Here is a 20,569-nt window from a genome sequence, read left to right on the forward strand (position 1 = left end):
GTTTTCCCACCAGCATCTCCTAGCAGCCGACTACTAGTTCGCTACAGGAATTACATATTTTTTGCTGCCAAGCTCCAACAGCTGACTGCTAGTTCCCCCTAGGGATTACACAGTTTTTTCTGCTAAGCTCCGACAGTTGACTTCCAGTTCCCCTCAGGAATTGAGAATTTTTTGCTGCCAGTGACCTAGAAGTTAGCTGCCAGTTTCCTCTAGGAATTGCGCAGTTTTGGTTGCCAAGATCCCACTACCCGCTACTTCCAGAAATTGAGCTAATTTTTTCTACCCAGCCTTCCCGCAACCTAGACTGTTCCTCTCAAAAACTATGCAGTTTTGTCCCCCAGCTGAGCCAGACCGCAGCCTCCATCCTAGCTCACAACCTTGTCTCCTCTCCCGCTCACCTGCATCTGAAATGATCATGCATCATGGTAGACTAGGAGGTTTATGGATTTGATGTCATCTCGTCATGAGTGACTGTAGATACAAGTACACAAACAAACACGACGCGATGACGGATGGGATGAACAAAGGGAGCACATGCAAAAGGACATGTTCGCCAATGGACGAACAAACGATGCATGAAAAGAGATGTGCTAGCAAATGGACGATCATGCAAAGATGTGTTCACGGACAGATGGACGAGCAAACATGAAAGGTTTGTTCACGAATAGACGGACGGACGAACATGCACTTTTTGTGAATGGACGAACCTGTCAAGCTTACCAACATACAAGCAAGGAGCAACATGCGAATGCAACATCAAGCGAACCCAACAACCATCGAAAACTCTGTGTGTGTTTCCATGAGGAGGTGAAGATGTGACACACCATGAGGACATCCATCACCCATCAACACTGCAACTCGACATGCACATTGGCAATAGCACGAATGTACCAGCATTGTCATGTCGAGTCTTGTCATGAGTCATGTCGTCCACATCTCTACTGTGGGCCATACTGTCAATGAATGTAATGTAACATGGAATTCCAAGAGACCCACTTGTTGTATGAAGATTCATGTAAAGTCAAAAAGTGATGGAATTCAAGCAGTCATGAGGGTTGTCGAACAACCACAAGGGTCAGTTTCACCCTTGGCTATAAATACCCCCTCATTTGTACATGCAAAGGAATTTTCACCTCAACTCCTCCCACATAGTCATGAGAGTCTGTAATCTTTTCTTTGAGGAGTAAGTAGTGGCTCCAATGCCCCGCCCACGGGGTTAGTGATGTATGGTGTAACGATGTGTCTTGGAACTTTCGCTTAATTCAGAAGCCTGCTAACAGGCCAACACGTTTTCACACATGTATTGTAACTATTGTAAGAATGATCTTGAACACTTGTAATGCATGTTGCTTTAACTTGTGTTTAACACTTGAACTCATTCACTTGTTGTAATACATATATATTAATGAAAATGTGTTGTATATGTTGTTAATGTTGTCCTTCTAGTGTTGGTTACCTCCCCGAACATCAAACATACCTTTCACATAAAACTTGATACAACAATCATTGGACTCGTGCGGACCCATCTACTGAGTGTTGTACCTGTTATCTTCCCTTGTGTGTTGTGACTGTCACATCCGTGTGGACTATTCTTCCAGAAGTGTTGCACATCCTATTGTGTTGTGTGTTCCTAATAGAGTTGGGGCTTTCTCCCAATAGACTTGGGACTTACTCCCACCCTCTCTCTCTACGGTGAAGGAACCATAAACACAAGTAACATTAGCAATCACCAGGCATGCAAACCTCACTACTCGAAGACAAAGCAGGCCACTCTCTTGTGATGACAGGAAAGAGTTGAGGCAAATATTTAAGATAATAGCAACTGAGCCATCATACCAGATGGGACTCCCACACCAAATGGTGTGAGGTCTAGTTGGGACTTCATACCGGGGTGATCCCTTGAATGTTGGCAGGTCCAACACCGTCATCATCTCTGGCGCTAAAAGGAGGGCATATAGTTGTATATGGCTAAAGATCCTCTCAGACTCACTCATCAACCATATGGTCAAGGAATTAAATCACACTCCCTCTCACCTATGCGTGACTTTACAGTTGGTTACTTCTCACCTCCCAGGACTGAACAAGAAATTCCATATCATCGCCTTCGCTCCATTCGTCCCATCACATGCCAGTTCACGAAAGAAGTTGAACTGATCCCAAGCATACAACATCTTCCATACACATCAAGGAGGCCAAAAGCCACTCCACAGGGGTTGTTGTATCATCAGTGGAAGAAGCGGTTCCTGCCACACTTGAAGGTTTGGCAGAAGCTATTGAAGATGGAGAGGAACCTCTGGTCTTCCAACAAGGGGAACGAGACACCCTTGTGATCTTGGGATTAGACTCTGGTATAGGAGGTGGAGGGGAAGGCAGTGGAGGAGGTGGAGGCGGAGACGAACCAACAGACTCAGAGCCGAAACCATCATATTCTGAAGGAGAGGAGGAGGAAGAAGAAGAAGAAGATATGGGTGATTAAAATCTGGAATGGATGACTCAGGGACCATTGGCTCTCCTAGGTGCTTTGCACAAGATGTCAAAGCAAGCAGAGAGAATGAACATCAAGTTCAGCCTTGATAGCACAGTGAAGGCAGAAGACCATTTGGATAACTTATACCTACAGCTGCAAACCCTTAAGGTACAGTATGACGATGTAGCATGTATATTGTTTCCATGTACCTTAGACGATCGTGCAACTGCATGGTATCACATCCTTCCACCAAACTCCATACATAACTAGGGTGCATTCAAATGCATGTTTCTTGAAAAATTTGCTGATGAAAAGACCCCAGCCATGTTACTCAAAAAATTGGGAAGCCTGAAGATGGAGGGGAAAGAAAAGGTTAAAGTCTTCAATCAGAGCTTTACATGCATATTGAACAAATTTACAATGGACACCAAACCTCATGACTCCATCACTGTTGATTACTACAAATCCGCACTAATAACCAGCATTGCGCGGTTCATCAAGAGAGTTGTGAAACCAACACAATTGGAAAACTATGAGGAGACTATTTCTATTGAGAAATACCTGTGCGTGATTGGAGTCATCAAGGATGATAAACCAACAAAGGACACCAAAGACGTGAGCAGGAAGTCCCAAGCGATCGTGAGCAAGGGTGGAGATAAGGAAGAAAATGATATTGAAACCCTCACTTGCCTCATCAAGAACTTGACAAAAGAAGTGTTCGAACTTAAACAAGGGAAAACGGACACATATACAAGCATCCATCCACCCAGACAGAGACAAGGAAACAGTTCATTAGGCAACAACCAACTCGCTCCAAAAAATGTGCAAAGCTCTGTGTTCTAGCTCGAACAGTGCACAGATGCTACGTTTTGTTCAATTCATGAAGAACATCACCCTGAGAGCCCTTGTTCAGACTGGAAGCGAGTTGCAAAATCTGTATACAGTCATACATTCGATGCAGAAAACAATATGCAAGAGCAGTCAGATGACATTGATAATGACGAAGGTATTACACCTGATGAAGCATCAAGCTCTAGGGATGTGGTGAACGCGTATCAGTGCTCGCAAGCAATGCCGAAGATGAACACTGAGAAGAAGCCCCAAAAGCAAAATTATTGTTACAATATTAGGAATAAAGGTGCTCCATCTACACTTGGGGAAGTACAAGAAAAGATGAGACTGTTGTTGAGGAAGGTTGATCCACCAACTGCCCCAAAGCAGAAAGCACAAAAAAAGTCCAGGAAGACAGTGGCGGACAAGAGTACGTCCATGAGCAACAAACTGCAAAACACTTCACCGAACAACACCAACATCAGTTCTACCCCAGACACCTCAGTGAGTCTACTAGCTTTGGACTACAACATTGTAGATGACATTAAGAAAACTCGAGCGAACATCAGTTTATTCAAGTTATCTAAGATCCAGAGTCATCGAGACATCCTATTGCATGCATTGGGACAGAAAGCAATGGACAATGCAACCTATACCAGTAAGGGAGCAAGCACACCTCCCAGATCACTTTCTATTGTGATTAACACACTCCGAATGGAAGAAGTGAACTCAGGTTTCCCTCCATTCCTTCTCTCATTTGAAGTTCTTAACTGCAATGTTCACAACTGCTTGGTTGATTCTGGTGCAACAACCAACCTCATGCACTCTCCATTGCCAAAAAGATCAATGCACGTGAATCATCCAAATTGATCGAACATCAGTACTAACCATTTGTGAACTACGAGATGGGACCATCCGACTATCTCATGATGATCGAGTCCACCAATGCATTAACATTGTTGTTGTGGACATACAAGGAGAATATGGTCTACTACTCAGCAGAGACTGGTCCAGCAAGGTAAACGGATATTTTTCTACAAACTGGTCGCACATGTGGCTTCCGTACAAGGGAAAATGCAACCAAATCTCGGTGTTATCTGAGAAGTATATGAAGGATAATGTCACTCCCCTTAATGACGAGAATGAATCGTTGGCCTTCACAAAAATCATGTTTGGAAAATACCTCCTGGAAAAGTATTGGGGTGTTATCCTGCCCGGCCAGCTCCAACCCCACCAGACACACAGTTGGGACTCCTTTCTTGTAGTAGTAGCAGTAGTAGCAATGGTAGTAGTAGTAGTACTAGTGCGTCAAATGGTCCATGCATAGACAAGTTGTGGACCATGCAATTTGACGGATCAAAGACACAGGATGGCTCAGGAGCTGTGTGTGTCTTGATCGACCCATAAAACAGAAAGCATCTGGTTTCAAGTCGCTTGAAGTTCGAGTGCATGAACAATGTTTCTGAGTACGAAGCACTCGTGTTGGGCTTGCATAAATCCATTTTCCTCAATGTGGCCGCGCTCAAAGTGGTAGGTGATTTAAAGATAGTGGTATGATAGGTACATAACACCATTCACTGTTTGTCACCGCATCTCAAAAGTTACCAACAAGAGGTATGGTGACTAATCTCTAACTTCCAATCATTTAACATCATTGTTGTTCCATGTATGCATAATGCAGCTGGCAATGCTCTAGAAAATCCAGCTTCACGAATGTCACCGATTAGGGATAGATTTACTATTGAAATTTTGTACAAGCCATATATCCTGGATAACATAACTAATTTACGTGTGTTTAATGATGATCAACAGATACTGCATTTCATTTCCAACGCTAACATCTTCAAAGATGCAACGATAGATGATGACGAGCACGAGTGCTCTCTGCAAGTAGAAGCTGGTAACAGGAAAGGCCACCTTATCACAAAAGGTGTGGAAACATTGGAAAAGCTTTATGACTTGGAAGAACATTTTTAGGGGTCGAGGAACAAAAAGACCCAAAGTTCCACCATGAGGCATGAATTGATAAACCTGGAAACAGAACAAGATCCAAAGTTCGTCAGTCTTGGTACATGTTGCACACAACAAGAGCGGAAAGCCTTTGTCCTCTTGTTCAAACAATACCGATATGTGTTTGCGTGGACGTATGATGATCTGAAAACCTATGACACACGTATCATCCAACACATCATTCCGGTGAAAGAAGTGGTCAAGCCATATCAGCAGAAACTAAGGAAAGTACACCCGTCACTTGAACCCCTCATTCAGAAAGAGCTTACCAAGATGTTGAATGCTGGATCATATACAAAGTTCGTCATTCCATGTGGGTTTCAAACCTTGTTCCTGTATGCAAGAAGTGCGGGGAAATCTGCCCGTGTGTTCAATTCCAGAACGTGAACCGCGCCTCAAACAAAGAAAACTACCCCGTGTTGTCTATGGACCACATTCTGAAAATAATATCTCAGGCACAAATGTTTTCCCTATTTGACAGTTTCTCAGGATACAATCAAGTTCTGGTAGCAGAATCTGATAGACTTAAGACTACCTTCTGTACTAGGTGGGCTACGTTTGCTTACAAATGAATGCCGTTTGGTCTTGTAAATGCAGGCACAAAATTTCAACGCGCCATGGACATCTATTTTCATGGACTCATCGGATAGAGTGTAGTGGTATACCTCGATGATGTGACTGTGTTATCAAGAAAACATGAGGACCACATACGTCATCTGAAGAAAATATTTGAGCGATGTCGAAGATACGAGATTTTCTTAAATCCAAAAAGATCATATTCGTAGTGTTTGAGGGGAACCTTCTCAGACACATTGTTGCCAAAAGCGGGATCAAGGTGGATCTGTACTAGGTCCAGACCATTACACACATCCCTCACCCAACCAACAAGAAAGCCATGCAGTCCTTCTTGGGCAAGATTAAGTTCCTCTGGAAGTTCACCTCGGATTATGCGCAGATAGTCAAGGCCATGCAGGACATGATCAAGAAAGATGTAGTCTATAGATGGGGCAAGAAGGAAAAGTATGCATTCACTTGGATCAAATAGGCTATTGCAGAAGTGCTTGCACCCTACAACCCAAAATTCAAGAAAGACTTCCTACTATACACCTTCGCCTCCGATAATTCATTCACTGCAGTACTCACTTAGAAGGATGAGATGAATGATGAACGCCCAATCTCCTTCATGAGCAAAAGCATGCAGGGACTAAAACTCAAATACCCTGTTGTTGAAAAGCAAGCATATGCAGTTTACAAGGCGGCGAAACACTTCAGGACCTACTTGCTGAAGAACCATTGCATAGTCTTTATCCCTCACTCAGTAGTACGCATGTTGATTGTATAATAAGAACTCGGTGAATGACGTGTGAACTGGATGAAAGGCTTGTAAGAGTATGATCTTGAAATCAAACCAGTTCACACGATCAAAGGACATGGGCTCTGCAAACTTGCAACTGAAGCAGTACATGCACCAGAGAGTGAAGAAGAGCTCGCTAGCTGGGAGCAGGAAATTGAGATGTATGATATACGACGAGCAACACCCACTGAAGACGGAACCTCTTGGTACACAGATATGCGCCATTACCTCGAGCATGACACTATACCCTGTCACTTTTTCATTAGACAGAAGAGGGCATTGTGCCTCAAAGCCTTAGCATATCAGTCGATGCATGGAGTGCTTTACAGGAAGCACAGTAACAGAGTTTTTCTCAGGTGCCTGGAGGCACATGAATCAGAGAAGGTATTACAAGATCTACATGATGGACCCGTCGGGGGTCACTTTGCGGGAAACACCACTGCGCACAAAGTTATGCGAGCCAGTTTCTACTGGCCCACATTATTCAAGGATGCACATGCTTATGCCCACAAGTGCCTAGTCTGTCAGTGATGTGCCGACAGGACACGAAGATCAGCAGCCCCACTACACCCTGTTGCAGTGACCAAACCATTCCAATAGTGGGGCCTAGACATCATTGGGGAAATTTTCCCACATTCATCAAAGAAACACCACTACATTCTAACAACAACTGATTACTTCACGCGGTGGACAGAAGCAGTTCCACTCAAACAAGTGAACGACCAGGAGGTCATCAACTTCCTCCAGCAAAACATCATCTCACGCTTCGGCGTTCTAGTATCACTTTTTTTTTATAATGCAATGTACTTTTCATCTTTTAAACTTTATGATTTTTGCATTACAAAATGGTATTGTGCTGAAACACTCATCTAACTATTACCCGCAAGGAAACAGTCTCACAGAATCCACGAATAAAAACCTCATCCACATAATCAAAAAGACCATTTTCTCTGAGTAGCGCAATTGGCATACCACCCTGATGAATGAATTATGGGCTAACCATGTAATACCCAAACCCTCTCTAAATACCTCGTCATACTTCCTGGTCTATGGTAAAGAAGTCATCCTTCCACCCAACATCTACTTGTCTGCACTTCAGCTTTCCCAAGAATCCCAAGGTAAGCCTTTCCAGCTAGTTCAGCGTAGGATGGATACTCTCCATAAGCTTCAGGAAGAAAGGATGAAAGAAAAAGAAAAATTCACACTCCACCAGAACCGTATCAAGAGATGGTTCGATAAGAAGTCTATAGGGAAAGCTAACTTCAATGTTGGTGACTTCGTTCTGAAATGGGATAAGTCCCATGAAGACAAAGGCAAACATTCAAAGTTCCAGTCCCTATGGATTGGTCCGTACACAGTCCATGAGAAGCTTGGCCCACACATGTACCATCTGAAATCACTTGACAAGAGGATTGACAACCTTCCTATCAATGACCAAGACCTCAAGCATTATTTCTAGGAGGCCGGGCTACACCCCGTGCTATGTACATAGTATGCTTGCTGCTTTTTATTTTCATTTTGTTTGCGTTCCTTAATATCTTTGGTTTTTATTTGGTTTTATTCTCTTACTGTTTTTGTTTTCATTTGTTTGAGTTTCTTAATACCATACTTTTTTTTTTTCTGGAAATAAGTGTTGCCAACTACTGCGTTTAGGCTTTTGAATGAGTATGTGGTTGAGATATGAAGAGACTTGTGACACTATAGCACTTGGCTAGTCTTGTGTCTGTATTCTCTGTGCTTGGTTATAACCTTCAGCTGATGAAGTCTTGACGGAAAATATGAGCTGTCTGCAAGGGAGGTTTTGGGCCAACCATGAACCTGTGTCCACACTGGGAAGCCCCATGCCTGTACTTAGCCTTCTCCTCTGTATGTTCAAGCTCATCCAACTAGTAGAAACAAAGAAGGGGGAAATCTAAATGAGCAAGCCTATGTCAGAGGTCTTACATGCTTCTGTGAAGGAACAACTTCTTTTGCTCTTAATAAGTCAGGATCCCTCTCCTGCCCAAAAAATAAATAAGTGCCTATGCACAGTCCTCTTGAAAAAATATAGAAGGCCGAAAGAAGAGAAAGGATTCCTGCGCAGAGACATGAAGCATGCAACTCAACCGGGGTACTAACCGGGCTCACTGGCAGTGGAGCAATGAGTGTGTTCCTGCGTGACTTGACCGGGGTAATGTCCAGGCCTGCTGGCAGCGGAGCAACACCAGAGATGAAAAATTATACTCTGAAAACATTCAACTCTTGAGCTAAACTACCCTTCCTAATTTCGAAACACTGTGATCACGCTGAACTTTTGATTGTGTTTGACTGAGTTGGCAAAAGGTGAATCATGTATGTCCATGGGGTAAGTGGGGAAGCCAAAGTAACCTAGAAAATGATTCAATACTCCCCAAAAGACCGAGGCCGTATGTTGACAATGAACCAAAACAGAGAATCTGGAGTTCTACCAGTGTGTCACCAAGTGTTGTAGCAGTTGCAACACCCACCAAAATTTTGGCCTGCGTCCAATTTCGGAGCCTCTTATGAGAGTTTCACTTGATGACTGAATGCACTCGAGTTCACTCCATGAGCTCGTGTGAGTCTTCGCACCCACCTTGCTTGATCATTCCACCCAAATTTTTGCATGTTGATGTTAATGTCATGCTTGCGATCATGTTCTGGTGATACTCAAGGTCTTTGCTTCGTGTGTACATGTTGTGTTCACTATGTAAGCATTTGTCGTGGTCATGCATGAAGTCATATTCACTCTCGCGCAAGCGTCGTCATGATCACCCAACGATCAATCACAAGCGTTTCACTTGTCGCTCACACCGTCGGTTAGTCATGTTGAGAAAATGTGTCTGGATGGTTTGAGTCGTCTCGTCGTCTAGTCATGTAAGTGTGTGTTTGCAAGAACAGGTATGCATCTTTCACTCATTCACACACTTATTCACTTTGCTGAAGTTCTGACGACCTGATTCCCCTTTGACAGCCATACCATCACCCTGCCATCGGCTCGATCGATTGTCACCCAAAACAGTGCAGAAGCACAATGCAAGCCATTTCAAGTTGCAATTCATGCAAGCAGCTCAGTCAACCTTCATGTTGGTCAAACGAAGAGTTTGACCTAGCAGCCACCCCGGGACTGACTCCCCTAAAAAATTGTGCAGAGGTTGCAGACCTTGCTCACTCTGCTGACTAAGAAAATTGTGTAGATAGGCCGGACAAACACCCAGTGCTCGTCCCTATCTCCCTTAGCATATTGCACAGTTTTTCCAGCCAGCCCACCAGTCAGTCAACTGACTGCTCACCCATAAAACTGTGCAACTTTCATAACCAAGCCCTCTACTACCCAACAGTCCACTTAGCTCAGAAACTATGCAGAGGTGATCAACATGCCTACCTCCCAACATCATCACATATTTTCTTTCTAGCAGCTCCCAGCAGCTAACAGCCAGTTCCCTCCAGGAATTGTGCAATTTTTGCTGCCAAGCTCCAATAGCTGACTGTTAGTTCCCTCCAAGAATTGCACAGTTTTTACTGCCAAGCTCCTGGAAGCTGAATGCCAATTACCCTAAATAACTGTGCAGTTTTTGCGTGCAGTGACCCAACAGCCAGCTGCCAGTTCCATACATGAATTGCACAGTTTTGGTTGCCAAGCTCCCGCTGTACGCTCCTTTCGAAAATTGAGCAGATTTTACATGCCAGTGTTCCTGCAGCCGGGATTGTTCCTCTCAAAAATTGTGCAGTTTTGTCCCCAGCTAATTCATACCCCGCAGATAGTCATTGTCAATCTGGATTACCCATCTCCATCACCCATTGACTGTTGCGCGTTTCACCAGTAGTGCCTAAAGGCTCCATCCCAGCTTTCAACCTTGTCTCCTCTCCTGGTCACCTCCATCTGAAACGATCATGCATCATGGTAGACTAGGAAGTTTATGGATTTGATGTCATCTCGTCATGAGTGATTGCAGAGACAGGTACACAAATAAACACGACGCGATGATGGATGGGATGAACAAAGGGAGCACATGCAAAAGGACATGTTCGCCAACAGATAAACAAACGATGCATGCAAAGAGATGTGCTTGCGAAAAGACAATCATGCAAAGATGTGTTCGTGGACGGATGAACGAACGAGCAAACATGCAAGATGTTTTCACGGATAGACGAACAATGAACATGCACTTTTTGTGAACGGACAAACCTGTCAATCTTACCAACATATAAGCAAGGAGAAATGTGTGAATGCAACATCAAGCAATCCCAGCGACCATCGAAGACTCCGCGCATGTTTCCATGTGGAGGTGAAGCTGTGACACACCATGAGGACATCCATCACCTAGCAACACTGTAGCTTGACATGCAGACCAGCAGCAACACGAATGTACCAACATTGTCATGTTGATTCTTGTCATGAGTCATGTCATCCACATCTCTATTGTGGGCCATACTGTCAATCAATGTAATGTAACGTGGAAGACCAAGAGACCCACTTTTTGTATGAAGAGTCATGGAAAGTCAAAAAGTCATGGAAGTCAAACAATCATGAGGGTAGTCGAACATCCACAAGGGTCAGTCTCACCCTTGGCTATAAACACCCCCTCATTTGTACATGCAAAGGACTTTTCACCTCAGCTCCTCCCACATAGCCTTGAGAGTCTGTAATATTTTCTTTGAGGAGTAAGTTTTGGCTCCAACGGCCCACTTATCGGTTTAGTGATGTATGGTGAAACAATGTGTCTTGGAACTTTCGCTTAATTCAAAAGCCTACTAACATGCCAACACATTTTCAAACATGTATTGTATTGTTGTAAGACTGAACTTGAACACTTGTAATGCATGTTTCTTTAACCCGTGTTTAACACACTTGAACTCATTCACTTTTTGTAATACATATATATTAATGAAAATGTGTTGTATATGTTATTAACATTGTCCTGACCATGTTGGTTACCTTGCTGGACATCAGAAAGACCTTTCACATAAAACTTGATATAACAACCATTGCACTCGCGCGAACTCATCCGCTGAGTGTTGTACGTGTTATAATCCGTTGTGTGTTGTGACTGACGCATCCGCGTGGACTGTTCTTCTGGAAGCTATGCACATCTTGTTGTGTTGTGTGTTCCTAACAGAGTTGGCACTTCCTCCCAACTAACTTGGGACTCACTCCCACCCTCTCCCTCTACAGTGAAAGAACCATAGACACAAGTAACACTAGCAATCACCAGGCATGCAAACCTCACTACTTAAAGACAAAGCAAACCACTCTCCTGTACTGAAAAGCAAGAGTTAAGGCAAATCTTTAAGATAATGGAAACCCGACCATCATACTGGATGGGACTCCCACTCCAAATAGTGTGAGTTCTAGTTGGGACTTCATACCTGGGTGATCCCTTGAATGTTGGCGGTTCTAGCACCGTCAACAAGGAGAAACCCAAGGGACACATATATTCTTTGGATAAACGTGACCACAGTTAACCTTTTTCATCTCATTTCAAATTGGGAATAAAGTTTAGCTAGATTTGTGATCAAGAAGTTACATATAATGTAAGACATGAATATGGAAACATATGATCAAATCCCAAAACTTACATTTGATATAGATATTTGGATATTTATGTAGGTTTTAACCCCGTACATAAATTACCTGCATACGAATTCTAAATAATAGAAAAATAAACAATGCGAGAGCATAACACATAAAACACATATACACAGAGATTTTCCCCTGGATCCCAAAATCGGGACTACCAGCTTGATTTTTCATTATATTCCTTTCAATGTTACAATACATATTTATACATGCCGAAGCATCCAATACCATGGACCAAAAACCATCGCATCCAAAACCAAGGACCGAAAACCATAGGTAGGTTCGCCCAACCTAATATAGGGTCCAAAAAAAAATTTCCCGGGGCGCTGCCCCGGACCTCGTAGAGGGGGGCTACCGCCCCCCTCAAACCCCCTGGATAGGGGGGGCTGCCGCTCCCCCGTGACCCCCCCGCTGTGCAATCGGCGCAACGAAGGGGGGGCTTTGCCCCCCTTCTAACCCCCCGGTTCACTACATGGGTTAGTCGTGGAAAGAATATAACACAACCCAACAATTTACATTTAATTTGTTCTTGTTCCTCAATAGCATTTGGAGGACATTATCCCCACCTTTACCCATCCTAGTTAATCGACATCATTGCTTTGTCTGTGTCATTATTATTTCCCCAATCATTATAGTTTTGGTGTTAAAAATCAAATGTAGCTAGTCTTTACTATTTCTACATTTGTTGCTTTGTTAAATGCAATAAGTGTTAGTTAATAAAAAGTAACATGTAGAGTGAATCCACCTATGTGATGTTGAAATATCAGTTGGGTAGTGGGTACAAATAAGTGCAATATATAAGCTAGCAAACACACGCCATAATATTGGATCTAACAGTATAAGATGTGTTATTGAGAATTTCGAAGATGTTCCATTGAGAATCAAGTTGTCTTTAGTGCGACGTTTTGGAAGCTTTTCTGGTGGGTTTTTGTGGTCTAATTTCTTTAAAATCTAGCAAGAATTTATTTAAATCACAAGCTTGATGGTAACCTCTACACAATCGAAGTGCCCTAGGAGTTTTTCAGGCTACTGAATCTATATATATAGTCAAAAAACCAATTTAAATAACACAAATCAACATTTCACCTCAAATTTTTCCGGTGAATTATGGCACCAGAAAGTCCAAAAAGTCGCACTAAAGACAACTCCATTGAGAATTCATGTAACATATAAGGGTGAGGTTTCATATCCCACCTTTCAATTTTCTTGAGAGTTCAATTTAGGATGAACTATTAGCATGTCACCTAAGTCTGAATTATGTTAATGCCAAAGTTCCCCCCATGAATTTTTAAATAAGCAGTGTTTCAAACTTCATGTTTTGGGCATCCCATCTAAGATGAAATTCTTGGCTGTTTTGGTGATACCTATGACGCTATATTGTTTTAAAATATGGGCATTTGGTTCAAGAAAAAAAGTTGGCATACATGGAGGAGGCTGACAAAATCATGCTTGAATTCATAATGAGTTGAACTGTCAATTTTTTGTTGTGTTCACACAAACTTTGGTGTTGTTGCTTCTTTTCTCTAGATACAATTTATATCTTATTCACATACGAACAATTTCGTGGGAGGCAACTGTTCAAAAACATACGTGTCTAATAGTTTATTGAATTTACAAATTATTTGGTGGGTGTGTTGAGCATAATAAGTTTTGGTTCTTTGCAAAATGAGTGCCTTTGTAGATTACATATATCCTTGTAATTTTGCACTATGTACACCACACTGATCTCCTTTAAACAGAAATGAGATTAATGTGGCCATTAAGGATGACATTTATTGGGAGTTAATTTATGCCCTATATGTTTCTCCTTCAACGCCACTTAGCTCTAGACTAGGGTATTGTAAGATTTTTTTCACATTTCGGATTTGAAGTTATTCATGGCTACCTTTGACAACTCTGGTTTCATTGCTTCAAAATCCTTGACTGGAAGACTGTTGTTCTTGGTCTATCAATGATAGCACAATAGATAAAGTAATGGTTAGTGGTGTAAGTTTCCATGGGAATGAGTTTGTACAATTGGTATGTATCACTTGCAAGGAGTGTTCATGATTGTGTATTTAGAAAATGTTTGTTCTTAAAGACCTTGTTCTTATCATATCATCATATAATGTACTCAAGTAGGTTACAATGCCACCATTTTTCCAATTAGGGTTTTCCAGCCAGAGTCTATAGATAATTCAGAAATCATTAGAGGCTTTAGTATGAATTTGAGGAACATATTTAGGTTATCCCGGAACAATCCATTGCCATTGATTCTAAGTAGTAGAGTGGGAAAATACTAGAAAATCAATTTGGTCATTTGATCTTAGGAATCTCTGTTTAGGTTGAGACTTGTACAAATATCATGTTGCACATGATCTCCTTTTCAACAAAAATAAGTTTAGGTGTAAAGGTTGCAACATTTCAAAATTCATATAGATATCTGAAGGTTGATCTCTTGCTTGGTTCCCACATGTATTTTGTCTACTATACATATGTTCTTATGTTATACTTATGTTGGTTTGTTGCTTTATATTATTTTTGGCACTTTCTAGGAGTTGCACTAGCACTCCCACATTATATTCATGTTGGTTGTACTCTTCATTCCCATTGCCCTATTTTTGTGGTCATTTGTTGGACATTAGTAACATTATATTATCTTATATTAGAATTGCAAAAGTTCATGATTACCTTATATGTATATTCTAATTTACTTCTTTTGGAATAGAGTCTACTATTTACCTCCTTTAATTATAGCCAACCATTTATTATGCATTTTTAAGTCCCATAGTGTTTGCTTTCGATGTAAATCTTAGTGCCATTATCCTACTTTGTGTTCATTTGTTAGACACAGTTAAAATACTTTCCAAGTACGCTATAAAATGAGTTTTCAAGGGTATAAATTATGAATTGAAGACTATCCAAGGCAGAATATGTCCAAGAGGGATTCAATGTTGGATGATCTGTGTCCTTTACTCCATAGGTCGACTGATTTGAGGTTGTTGCCACATGAAATTATTTCAAATGATGCCCAAAATTGGATGAAATGCTTCTCTGCTTCCCTTTCCATGCCCAAAACTAAAATGAAAGGGGTTTTAATGGACAAATAAGTGTAGATGCCTAGCCTTAGGAGAACACAACACCTCTATCCCAGGCTTGGATTGTCTGTCGTAGGATTTCTTTTATAAAAAAATAAAATGACTTACTAATCAATAAGGTGGAAAGGCTTAGCATGGACTACTTTCATCCATATATCTCTGTTCAGTTTTAGAATTGCAAAATTTCATGATTACCTTATATGCAGATTCCAATTTACTTCTTTTGGAATAGAGTCTACTATTTACCTCCTTTAATTATAGTCAACCATTTATTATGAATTTTTAAGTCCCATAGTGTTTTCTTTCGATGTAACTCTTAGTGCCATTAACCTACTTTGTGTTCATTTGTTAGAAATTGTTAAAATACTCTCCAAGTATGCTATAAAATGAGTTTTCAAGGATATAAATTATGAAGTGAAGACTATCCAAGACAGAGTATGTCCAAGAGGGCTTCAATGTTGGTTGATTTGCATCCTTTACCACATAGGTAGACTGAGCCACATGAAATTATTTCAAATGATGCCCAAAATTGGGTGAAATGCTTCTCTACTTCCCTTTTCATGCCCAAAATTGAAATGAAAGGGGTTTTAATGGACAAATAAGTGTAGATGCCTGGCCTTAGGAGAACATAACACCTCTATCCTAGGCTTGGCTTGTCTGGAGTAGGCTTGCTTTTATAAATAACAATGAATGAATTATTGATCGGTAAGGTGGAAAGGCTCAACATGGACTAATTTCATCCATATATCTCTGTTTAGTTTTAGAATTGCAAAAGTTCATGATTACCTTGTATTAAGATTCCAATTTACTTCTTTTGGAATAGAGTCTACTATTTACGTCATTTAATTATAGTTAACTATTTATTATGCATTTTTAAGTCCCATAGTGTTTTCTTTCAATGTAACTCTTAGTGCCATTAACCTGTTTTGTGTTCATTGGTTAGACACTATAAAATACTCTGCAAGTAAGCTAGAAAATGAGTTTTCAAGGGTATAAATTATGAAGTGAAGACTGTCCAAGGAAGAATATATCCAAGAGGGATTCAGTATTGACTGATATGCATCCTTTACTGCTTAGGTAGAATGATTTGAGGTTGATGTGACAGGAAATTATTTAAAATGATGTCCAAAATTGGATGAAATGCTTCTCTGCTGCCCTTTTCATGCCCAAAATTGAAATGAAAGGGGTTTTAATGGACAAACAAGTGTAGATGCATGACCTTAGGAGAACACAAAACCTCTATACCAGGCTTGGCTTTTCTGGAGTATTCTTGATTTTATAAATCCAAATATCACAGCCTTGCTTGTATGGAGTAGGCTTTCCTTTATAGATAACAATGAATGACTTATTTATTGGTAAGGTGGAGAGGCTGAACATGGACTACTTTCATCCATATTTCTCTATTCATTTTTAGAATTGCAAAATTCATGATTACCTTATATGTAGATTCCAATTTACTTCTTTTGGAATAGAGTCTACTATTTACCTCCTTTAATGATAGTCAACCATTTTTAATTCCCATGGTGTTTGCTTTCGATGTAACTCCTAGTGCCATTAACCTACTTTGTGTTCATTTGCTAGACACTATTAAAATACTCTCCAAGTATGCTATAAAATGATTTTTCAAGGGTATAAATTATGAAGTGAAGATTGTCCAAGGCAAAATATGTCCAAGAGAGCTTCAGTGCTAGCTGATCTACATCCTTTACTGCATAGGTAGACTGATTTGAGGTTGCTGCCATGGGAAATTATTTCAAATGATTCCCATAATTGGATGAAATGCTTCTATGCTGCCCTTTTCATGCCCAAAATTGAAATGAAAGGGGTTTTAATGGACAAACAAGTGTAGATGCCTGGTCTTAGAAGAACACAACAACTCTATCCCAGGCTTGGCTTGTCTGGAGTAGGATTTCTTTTATAAATCCAATTATCACAGGCTTTCTTGTCTTGAGTAGGCTTGCTTTTACAAATAATAATGAATGACTTATTGATCGGTAAGTTGAAAAGGCTCAGCATGGACTACTTTCATCCATATTTCTTTGTTTGGTTTTAGAATTACAAAAGTTCATGATTAGCTTATATGTAGATTCCAATTTACTTCTTTTGGAATAGAGTCTACTTTTTAGCTCCTTTAATTATAGTCAACCATTTATTATGCATTTTTAAGTCTCGTAGTGTTTGCTTTCGATGTAACCCTAAGTGTCTTTAACCTACTTTGTGTTCATTTGTTAGACACTGTTAAAATACTCTCCATGTATGCTATAAAACGAGTTTTCAAGGGTATAAATTATGAAGTGAAGACTGTCCAAGGAAAAATATGTCCAAGAGGGCTTCAGTGCTAGATGATCTGCATCCTTTACTCCATAGGTAGACTTATTTGAGGTTGTTGCCATAGGAAATTATTTCAAATGATGCCCAGAATTGGATGAAATGCTTCTCTGTTGCCCTTTTCATGCCCAAAAACTGAAATGAAAGGGGTTTTAATGGACGAACAAGTGTAGATGCCTGGTCTTAGGAGAACACAACACCTCTATCCCAGGGTTGGCTTTTCTGGAGTAAGGTGGAAAGGCTCATCATGGACTACTTTCATCCATGTTTCTCTATTTAGTTTTAGCTCTGCACTTATGATTAGGAGTCATTGCTTTGGCATTTTCTCAAACTATAATGTTTATGAACCAAAAATGCATTTACTTCAAAGTGTTACCCATGTCATGGGGAAAATAACATAGTTCTGGAAAGTAGTAGAAACTATATAAATGACAAAAAAAGATGTTATGTGGAGGACAAAAGTTCAGGCATATCCAAAAATATCTTTTCTATTGTCTCAACTTTCAAGTTGTAAAAATATTTTTGGTTAAATTGTAAAAGGGAGTGTCTATGGTTTGGACGAATTTCTTAGGTAGAAAAGATTTGATCACTGCATATGGTGAGAATATGATTTGTTCTAGTGGTATGTGGACTTACACGTATCTTGCAAGAACAAGTTAAGAGTGAGAAAATTAGTGGGCATTAAAATTGTAGTTTTTGCAAAGTTATGAGTTCCTGACTTTAAACTATACTACTTTCTAAGAAGCATACTGTAGGGAAATAGAGGATTGGAAAAATAGATATAAGAATGTTGAACAATCATAGAAGGACCAAAACATAATTTATAAGACATTGGAACATTTCACCTTCCTCATAATTGGAACATTGATAATTTTACCTTCCTCATTTTCTCCACCTTTCATGGTTTGTTCATTTTACCAATAGTTGGTATGTAAGGCCTTTCTTTTCCTACTGAAAAAGCAGATAAAATTTTCCCTAAGCTTTTAAGTAATTTATTTTACTAATAGGTAGAATTAAACATTAAGGGCAATAGTTAGAATTTGCAAGGAGTCATTTTCTCCACCTTTCATGGTTTGTTAATTTTACCAATTTTTGGTATGTAAGGCCTTTCTTTTCCTACTGAAAAAGTAGATAAAATTTTCCTTGATATTTTAAGTAATTTCCTTTACTAACAGGCAGAATTAAACATTAAGGGAACAAATTAGCATTTGCAAGGAGGAAAAAAAAATGGATTGATCGATGAATGATTTTTTATTCTCAGAGGTTCGGAAAATTTCACACTCTAGTGTTTTTTGAAATGATGGTATTTAACAGTGAAAGAAGTTGATGCATGATTATGTTGGTTATCATAAACATATTTGGATGGATACAATGACTAGCTTTAGTGAAGTTGTAAGGGGAACCACTGGGTTTTCTGAAGCGGGATTCGCTTGTGTGGGAAATTTATTACAAGCCTGTTATGAGGAAGGCTTGATTCAGAGATCAGTGAGAGAGATGTTCCAGCCACCAAAAGAGATCCCAAACTGAAGGCATAAGTGGGTTTATATTGAGCACACATTATTCTCCTGATGTTTTTATGATATAACAACATGTCCCATCCTTCCATGAAGGAATTCATGAAATATATCTACCATGCCCATGCTATGAAGTCCATCTCATTCCAATTCCTTCCTTTAAATTCTGTAGCAATCACTGCAGACTCCAGAGATATGTAGATGTGGAGGGGTATGTGGATGCATTATGTCTTGGACAGAGGAAGAGACCACAATCATGCTTTCTCATCAAATATTTGGAACTCTGAATGATTGTTTGACATCATGTGCCTACTTCCATGTTTGTGTTTCCTGGGAAAAGAATGCCATGGGTGCAACCAGGGCTTGTCTCATGTGTAGAATGGGAGATTGACAAAGGTGACTAAGAGGTCGATTCCCTTGCAGTTTTTGAAATATTTGATATTGATCCATAATTCATTTGGAAAGAGTAACTTATATCTTCATTCCAATTAGAGGAGCAGGTGATGATGACTGGATAATGTTGCTGATCATATGTCTCAGGTCAAGTAGATAGAGAAGTGAGGGTATTGGGTTTGGATATCTTTTTTAACTTCATTTCCTAGAGTGGAAAAGGGTAGTCAATGTTATTAGTAGAAGAATATGAGACTGCTTCCTTAATTAAAGAACAAATACAACACAACTTCTTTAATATTGCCAAGGTTCATAGAAACATTAATCAATATTGCACTAACTGGTTGGTTAAGTATGGATGGTTCCTCTAGCTCTTTAGTAGCTAGAAGGACGATGAGAGATTATGTTGTGGATATCAAAGGAACTGGCTTTGTTTCCAATGCATTTTTAACTAGTGCTATGATCAAGTGTAATTCCAATAGAACTTGCTAATTGTTGAGTTTTAGAGGTTGTCTTGTAGGCATCAGATCATTGTCTTTAATAGTGAGTTCTGTGAAGTTGATTTGTTCTATCAATTGGACTGTGCTTTTTGGGCTGGAAGGAATTTCTAACAATTGGTATGGCCATAAACTCTATGCCACCCTCTAAACATAGAGTTGTTGTGAAAATGAAAACCATTGGTATTTCTTTGGGGATGGACTGCGTGCATTTGTATTTAATTAGGAGACAAATTATGTTTAAGTAGAAAAAAGAATCTTATGGTTTCGGTGTCATTGGTTTGAAGATAGGGTACATTGTAGGGGGAATTTTGGTTACAAAGATGGGAGATGGGTATATAGTTTTATGCAAGGCTTGGTTTGGGTCAAGTGAGAAATGGGCAGTTGTCTTCTCGATGACCATGGTGATCGAGAGGAATATGATAGAAAAATTTAGTGAACTCATGTATCCTCAAGGAGTATGTGTAAAATTAATCTCTAAAAATATTTCCAAGGTATTTAGTTATGGAATTATGGTGTACTC

At 40.1% G+C, this 20,569-nt stretch overlaps 1 pseudogene; it reads left to right on the top strand.

Annotated features, from left to right (window-relative positions):
• The first annotated feature begins 3,436 nt into the window (after window positions 1-3,436).
• Window positions 3,437-20,569, top strand: part of LOC149174770 (glutamate synthase 1 [NADH], chloroplastic-like) — a 30,593-nt pseudogene continuing 13,460 nt past the window's right edge.

This window comes from Pinus tabuliformis, chromosome 4_1 (assembly GCF_031772625.1).
Source record: "Pinus tabuliformis cultivar Carrire ecotype Pingquan chromosome 4_1, CPIR1, whole genome shotgun sequence".
Lineage (NCBI taxonomy): Eukaryota > Viridiplantae > Streptophyta > Pinopsida > Pinales > Pinaceae > Pinus > Pinus tabuliformis.